Here is an 8,358-nt window from a genome sequence, read left to right as displayed (position 1 = left end):
TTGCTGAGATTATTGTGGAAAGCTTTGACTATAGGCTTGGTTTGAATCCCTGTCCTTCAGCCATCAGCTCAAGTCGACTGAGTTTGAGGAGGGTAGCGGTCGGATTGGGAGAAATCCAAAAATTTCCACACTTATTTCCTGGTTTACCATAATTTAGAAGCGAATTTTGACACGTTTATTATGTCGATATGGTAAATATAAAGCTACAGCCCGCAGCCAGTTAGTTTAACTTAGCAGAAACAACTGGAAAGCTGGAGTTAAGATTCTGTAGAGGAGTTTGGCGCAATGTCAACGAATTAGCTAGCCTTATCCCAAATTATCTTAGCAGAGTGCATAAGATATATTAACAGCTCTTAAAGGGCACACATGGAAGATTTAGGTACACCTAGTGGTGAGAATGCAGATTGCAACCACCCTCGCCCCTCAATAGTGTGCAGGAGAACCGGCGGCGGCTTCTGCTTTAATGTAATAAGGCAGAAGATGGCGTTTGGTTTGTCTGGTCTGGGCCACTCTAGAAACACAAGGGTTCACTCCGAGCTAACAAAAACGCAACAATTCACACCTGCAGGTGATCATACACCGAGAAGAACAAAATTATGAATACTGTATTCAATCCATTTATACAGAAAAAAAGCAAATCATCTGGCATTTGTGCATTAAAATACTTTGTTCTTTCACTACATATAAGTAGTGGCTGCACAAATGTCTCCAAACGTCACTCATGTCCTGATACGACTTTTTTTACATGATTTTTTTGTGCATGTTTTGCAAATATAAAGTAATTTCCTCCCCCTACTGATTCATAAGGGCTTTTCTTCTCTTGTTTGTTTCCTCCTCTACTGTCCAACTGTACTGAGCACAATGCACTTCAAACTCAATCCAGTGTAAGCCTATATGCTTGACAGTTTAATAGCTCTGCAGTGCATTAAGGAACAAATACCTGCCTCCGAGCGCAACGGTGTAGCTTTCTTTGTTGTGCAAAATAAAGTATTAAATGTCTTTATAAATAGTGGCGTATAGCTGAGCAAGGAACATTAACACAGTCAAAACAAATGCTTAATTACAGTTTTGCTTAGAACAGCCTTAGAAAACAGGAAACTCTTCTCGGTTCTATAAAGAACTTCCACACAGCTGACATGTTTAGTTCTTTAACGTGTGGTTTTGGTAGCTGTGAATCAAATTGTGGCTTTTTAAAAATGCACTGATTGTCCCAGATGCAGATCTCCCATTGAGGATCATGCCTAATTTTTATGCAGCCCAGAGAAGCATGAATCTAATTTAAAGAGCATCAAGTTAACACTTTAGATGAAATTACTTTTGTTTAAAATCTGCCGTGTTTTCACTGAGCGACATCGTGTAATCTCCAGAACGTGACTCCAGGAAGTTGCCAACCGCAAAATTGTCGAGCTCTTAACTTTACAAAACCACAGCTTGTTTTTTATGCATTGTCTACGGATTACGCTTATAAGATACTACCTGTTAAATAGGGATTAAAGAGGGGATACTGTTACAGCAGGATAGAGGCAAGCTACCTGTTTCATCCTGTTCTCAGTAGTTTAGCCAGTAGCTGTTAGCTTCTTAAAGAGTCTTCTTCTACAGCATGCCCAAAATGTGTCACATGTTACTGTTGCTCATGACAACAGACACTCAAGAAGAGTGGGTTCAGGTTGTGGCCTTAGCTAAGAAGCTTTAAGAAGCTCTGCGTCACGTTACATAATGTCACATATTTCCTCCCAGCAGCCGCTGCAGCCTTAAGTCCTGCGGCGACCAAATAACTTTACAGCGGATTAATGTAATTATGTGATTATGAAATCCGGCTATTAAATTATGGACTACGGGCAGTGATCAAAGACTGCGACTGCAGCACAAACAGCATTGTCCGTGTCTTTTATAACCATAACTACAGGGTTGTGCATGACACGCAGGCACCAGAGAGCAACAAGAAAGGCAATTAAGGACACACTCTGACTCAGAACAACAAGGAAACAGTAGCACAGACAGGATTTTGTATTCGAGCAATCTCATTAGGAGTGGAAAAACCACAAGTCTATAATGGAAACCAGTATTTCCCCATTTTCTGCTCAAGAGTGACAGCAGAAGGCCTGGTCGCATCCTGCGCCCACAGGCCTGAAAGGGAGCTATTTCTGTTAAACACCATCTGATGGTGATACAATCTGTGCGAGCAGATCAAATCAGTGTGCAAGTGCGAATTTATAAGCAGCCGGACCAAACCAGCCGAGAGCTACATTTCCGCTGTGTGTTTTGAAGCTGCTTCTGTAACAAAAAACAGTTGTTGAGCTGTCGCCTCAACTCTCTCATAATAAGAGATTCAGTCATTTGAGTTTTGCACGCATACGTTAGACAATCTTATGCAGCAGAGGCTCAATAATATGCTGTATGCCTTACACAGTCACGGCTTTCATGAGGACACACATGTAAGAATAAGGGAAAGAATCACAGAGTGCTGTGATTTGTCAGACATGAGTTATTGCTTCATGGATGTTGGGCTAATTAGTCATTGTTCTTGTAAAAGTTTCTCATATGAAACTGAAATGAAAGATATTTGGGCCAACGTTCAAATCAGGATAATAAGACAATCAGATAATAATTCTTCTGTAGCTTTATTTTTTAAAACATTTTGACTGCAAATACCATTTTCTCAAAGATCCCTCACTAAATCTGTCACTATCTTTGACAAGTCTTAGGTAGGACATACACCGATCAGCCACAACATTATGGCCACTGACAGGTGACGTGAATAACATCTTGTGACAAATCAAAGTTCTGCTGGGAAGATTTTGGACCTGGATTTCATTCGTGTGGATGTTACTCAGACATGTAGCACCCACCTAGACCAGACCAGGCACCCCCACCCCATAGCAACGACACTCCTTTGATTAGTTCTCCTTTAGGAACAACTCAAAAAACATGAAGAACAGCACAAGGTGTTGACCTGGCCTCCAAATTCACTAGATCCCAAACTGATCAAGTATCTGTGGGATGATCCACAGAGGCCCCTCCCCTCAAAGGCCCCCCGCTAACAACATTCTGTTGCCAGACACCACAGGACACCCTCAGAAGGCCCATTCTCTCATGAGTCACAACTGTTTTGGAGGCACAAGCTAGACCTACGCAATATTAGGAAGGTAGTCATAATGTTATGCCTGATCGGTGAATTCAAACAATATGAAATAACCTGTTTTGATTGAGAGTCTCGCGATTGTACTGTGTCCAATGCTAGAAATCACTGGGGGACAAAACTATTTTCTTCTCTTCCTGTAATCCAGCGTTTCTCAACCTCTGGGTCAGAATCTCATGTGCCGTTGCCAAGCTCGCTGCAGTAGCCATATGTTTTGCATGTAAAGGTCTCACACTGCAACGAGCGGAACCCCTGCCTTTCCCAAATTAGACTTCTTAGCCTGTGGGGAATTCTCACCGAGCTTTATTTCGGTGGGCCAAAGCAGACCTGCGTATGAGTAACATCAGTACTTTCCACTATAGCTGAGCAACAACAAGTTGACACACACACACACACACACAGCGTGAGTGTTGTCAAGCCACATGAAACACAAGCCGCCACGCGCATTTGCATAATGACAGCCAGGTGTCAAGACGCGCTGCGTGTCTCTTATGTAATGTTGCACCTGACACATGTTCCGTGAGTGTTACTTGCGTCTCCGGAGACTGGGCCAGACTAATGAATAAACCGAGAAAATGAAAGATGTGGGGATAAACGCGGAAAATTAGAGGAGCGGCGCTGACTCTAAGTCAACGGCCTGGGCTCATGTAGTTTATATATTTGCTCCAGGTCTTTAAAGGTCAGAAAATGGAGTTTTCCTTTTAAGAGCGTACGTGACTGAGAAACTGATCTGGTTCCAGGTGTTTTCTTAGTCGGTAATAGGCTGAATGTGACCGGCCTGCCATAAACATTTGCATGAAAACAAACCTCATTTACCTCATGTATGAGTGCGATCCACCGCCCTTTATACATCACCATAATCCAGCAGAGGAGCTCGTTCAGTGAAAGGCTGCTGCCTCTGCTCCACGGACAGGTTGAGGACAGTTGTTTGTCCCTCAGGCCATAAGACTCTACACTGCCTCCCTGTGAGGAAACAACTGGACTGTGGTTACTCTGCTGCTATATTTAATATCTAATACATCTTATAACTATGGTACATATCTTACACATCTCTATCTATCTATCTATCTATCTATCTATCTATTTAAATGTCCTCCTCCGAACTGATTTCAACCCTTAACCTCCGCCATCCCTTTAACCCTGATCTTATTTTGACGTCTTACGCGTATTCTCCGTATAGTTTAATGCCTTTTCCATTTCATAATGAAAGTAGGAGTGAAAATGGCGCAGCCTCAGCGTTGTGGTCATTCTCAAACGGTCCACTGCCATTACACGGTAACTGAATGTTTAATTTTCACTTTCATCTACCAGTAAAGCAGATGTGATGTGATGTCATGTGGCTATTTTTGGGGATATGTGGCATGCAAGTTACAACGAAGAGGAGTGTCGGTTTCGTCAAATTCAAATTTTCAGTTATTCTGCTTCAGATTAAAGTTGCGTGGAGCTAAGAGTTATGAGGTCACTAAACTCAACACATGTAAAAATAAATAAATACATAAATAAATAAATAAATAAGGGGTGAAGGTTTTCCTGCCTTAACAGGTGAAACTAACCCAACAGGAGAATCAGGGACATGGCGCTTTGAAGTAAAATATGGAACAAAGATAACGAAAACAGTGGATGGAAGTGGAAGTTTTCTCAACCACCTCCTTTGTAAAGTATAGTTTACTTAGACTTTCTGAACAGCGGGGGAGAAAGCTGCGGTAAATGTAGTCGATGATGTGAGATTAAATCCAGATGTGAATGCATTTCTGTGTTCTGTATATACTGTTGTTCACTAAAAGTTTTAAACTGGAAAAATTGATCAGTTTGTAACCTTGTGTCCTCCTGAGAAATCTCTGTCACACCAGAGAACAATTCCTCAAAACAAAAATAACTCGTGGGGGTTCCCCAGGGATCTATTTTAGGGCCACTATGAGCAGACTTGGCTTCTTTTATTTCCCAGTGTTAAGAAAGAAACTGAAGATCTTTCTTGATGAATTTTGGATAGCCACGATGACATGTATGACCTACAGCTTGGTCTCGGAACAAATACTGAAGCACAAATATACACAGATCAGGCATAACATTATGACCACCTTGTGCCTCCAACAGTTATAACTCATCAGAGAATGGACATGGGCCTTCTGAGGGTGTTCTGTGGTGTCTGGCAACACAGTGTTGTTAGTGGGGGGGGGGGGGGGGGGGGGGGTTAATGTTCTCAAGATGGTTAATGTTATTTACTTCTACTGCTGGTTTTAATGTTGTGGCTGATCGGTGTATTTTTTAAGGACGCATTTCAGCGTGTGAAACCAGGTGACAAAATAATACCTCTTAGAGTAGAGACACCACACTGTAAAACCCCCATGATCATTCATAAGGCTTTGACTTTCTGAATAAGCCTCATCCTGTCTTTGTATCACACTGTAACTGCAACAAATTACAAGCAGTGTGTTTTGAAGCTGACGCTCTGTAACACAAAGATATTCCACTGTAAAAACTTTCACTTTAGAAGAGCCAACGCCTGTTGATTTGGAGACTCATTACTCTGCAGAGCTGCTCCTGCAGATTTCACAAGGAGCTAATGAAAACCGTCACTGCCGTGGAATAAATAGCTGAACACACACTGACCTCTAGTGACAAACAGGCAGAAGTGAAGACGGGTGTGAACAGCGGCATTGTTTAAACACAGCAGGAAGAAAAATGCATTTATTTATGTTTTGGGGGGGATGAGGTAAATAAATGTGAGGCAGGTGATGCATCTTTTAAGGAAAAACATCTTGACCCGGTGAATAAAGTTCAGGACATCAGTATTTACAGTTAAAGCCAAGTTTGTAGACTTCTACTATAAAAATACAGTTAAAGTGTGTCTTTAAAAGAATGTATTTGTTGAGAAAGAAAAACTATGTTTTACCTTATTCCTCTACGTGAGCAATGTCAAACATTAACAGTTAATGTTGATATTCAGCAAATCACCCTGTTCAACTAGTAGTAATGTATTTTATAATAAGAACCACTAGGTTAAGTAAAGAGAGGCAGGTCAGTGTGGAACAATTCACAAAAATGGGAAGGTTTCTGCAAGTGAAGTCGTAAAATTGATCAATTGCTGTGATGAAAACTGCTGAAGTGAGAAAGCAATGACAAGAGTTCGCTCTGCTGCAGTGGATATGTACACCGATCAGCCACAACATTAAAACCACTGACAGGAGAAGTAAATAACACTGACCATCTTGTGACAATTCAGTGTTCTGCTGGGAAACTTTTGGACCTGGCATTCATTCATGTGGATGTTACTTAGACATGTAGCACCCACCTAGACCAGACCAGGCACCCCCACCCCATAGCAATGACAGTCCTTGATGGCAGCAGCCATCCCCAGCAGGATGCAGTCAAAAACGGTTTAGGAACAACTCAAAAAACACGAAGAACAGCACAAGGTGTTGACCTGGCCTCCAAATTCACGAGATCCCAAACTGATCTAGTATCTGTGGGATGATCCACAGAGGCCCCTCCCCTCAAAGGCCCCCAGTAACAACATTCTGTTTCCAGACACCATAAGACACCCTCAGAAGGCCCATGTCCATGCTCTGATGACTCCCAACTGTTTTGGAGGCACAAGGGAGACCTAGACAATATCAGGAAGCTGGTCATAATGTTATATCAGGTAACAGCAACTAAGATTTAGGCCCAAATCAGCTGCGTGAAGACCAACAACATAGACCAGTGGAAGTCTGACCTCTTCTGGTCCAGTGAGTCCCATAACGAGACGTATGGTTCCAAGTGTTATGTCTTTGTGACACAGAGAAGGAGAACGGATCTGAGCCCCCGTGGGAGGGAGCATGCAGAAGGAGCTGTGGTGACGACGACACTGTTGTAAATTAATTCAGAACTCAAGGCGACGCTCCAGCCAGCACGACTGCCGCAGCATCCTGCAGCGACATCTGGTTTGAACTCAGCGGGACGGTGAATCAAGATGCAATCCGAGACTCCGCGAGGGGCCGTTTGACCGAGAAGCAGAGTAACGGAGTGATGCATCTCCTCCACAACCACCTGACATAAACCCACAGAGGCATACATGTGGGATCTCAGACCGCCGAAAGCATTCCCAGTGACTAAAAACAAAAAAGGAGGCCACTTGAATCGAAACAGAGAAGGCGTTGGCTTCTGTCCAAAGGAAACAAAGGTCCTGTTGAGGTCTTGGTATTTAAATGCGTTCCGAGGGATCCAATCGCAAGCGACCATCTTTAAGAACAGCTGTGAACTCACCCAGGACTCATCGAAGAGGGATTTGAGATCCGACCACGAGGACCACAATTGGAGGAGGCCACTTGTGAGCACTTTCTTTTAGAAGTATGAGCAAACAATGGCCACAGTCAACCAGCACCACTGAGGCCCAGCACATAGTTGAACAGTGCAGTAATGTAGGAAAGGTTTCTAAATCTAACCAGCACCTGGGAGCTTATGCGTACAGACACAGGAGGGTTATCTATATTCTCATTTAATACCTGGTAAAGAGGTGTATTTTAATAGAAAAGTAACACTGCGCTTAAACAATGACTTCATGAAAATAACCTTGAGAAAGCTGCAAGTGACAGAACTGGAGGATAAATGCACATTTATGGGGAATGCTGCATTTATTTAGTTTTTCTTTTCACATACATAAATCCATATGTGCACCGTAGCCAAAAAAAACAAAAACAAAAAAACAACAAAAAAATAATAATAATAATGTGTATATTTACAAAAAAGAAATCAATATACACAAAAGAATTATAATACAAGAGAAAGAAAAATAAATCCTTCAGTAATCAACGACGACATCGCAATACGAAACGAAACCCATTGCAAAGTCTTTGTGCAGAATTCCTTCTTTTTTTTTTTTTTTTTTTCTTACAAGGAGACGAAGTGTTCGTATCTTACAAAAACTCAGGTGCGCGTTCAGTATGCGAGCTGCAGCCCACACTCTCCAGGCGGTAAAAATATTTATCAATGAAACCGCGTTTCACCCCCTTACTAGGGCATCGATTTTTAGCTATTAAACACTAATTACAACAAACGCATCTGTCTGGGGAGAAAACCTGAAGTGTTTTATTGATTTATTTTAATTTTAATTCAACCAACTGAGGATAAATTTAAACTCTTGTAGTGTTTGCTTCCTGATGGGCCAACCGAGGCTGGTGACTCCGGGATAAGGAGATGAATATTAAGCTCTCGCTTTACAAGGCGACGGGATGATCAGA

Source organism: Chelon labrosus (assembly GCF_963514085.1).
Source record: "Chelon labrosus genome assembly, chromosome: 11".
Taxonomy (NCBI): domain Eukaryota; kingdom Metazoa; phylum Chordata; class Actinopteri; order Mugiliformes; family Mugilidae; genus Chelon; species Chelon labrosus.
The sequence above is the reverse complement of the archived record's forward strand: the minus strand, read 5'-3'. Positions refer to the sequence as shown.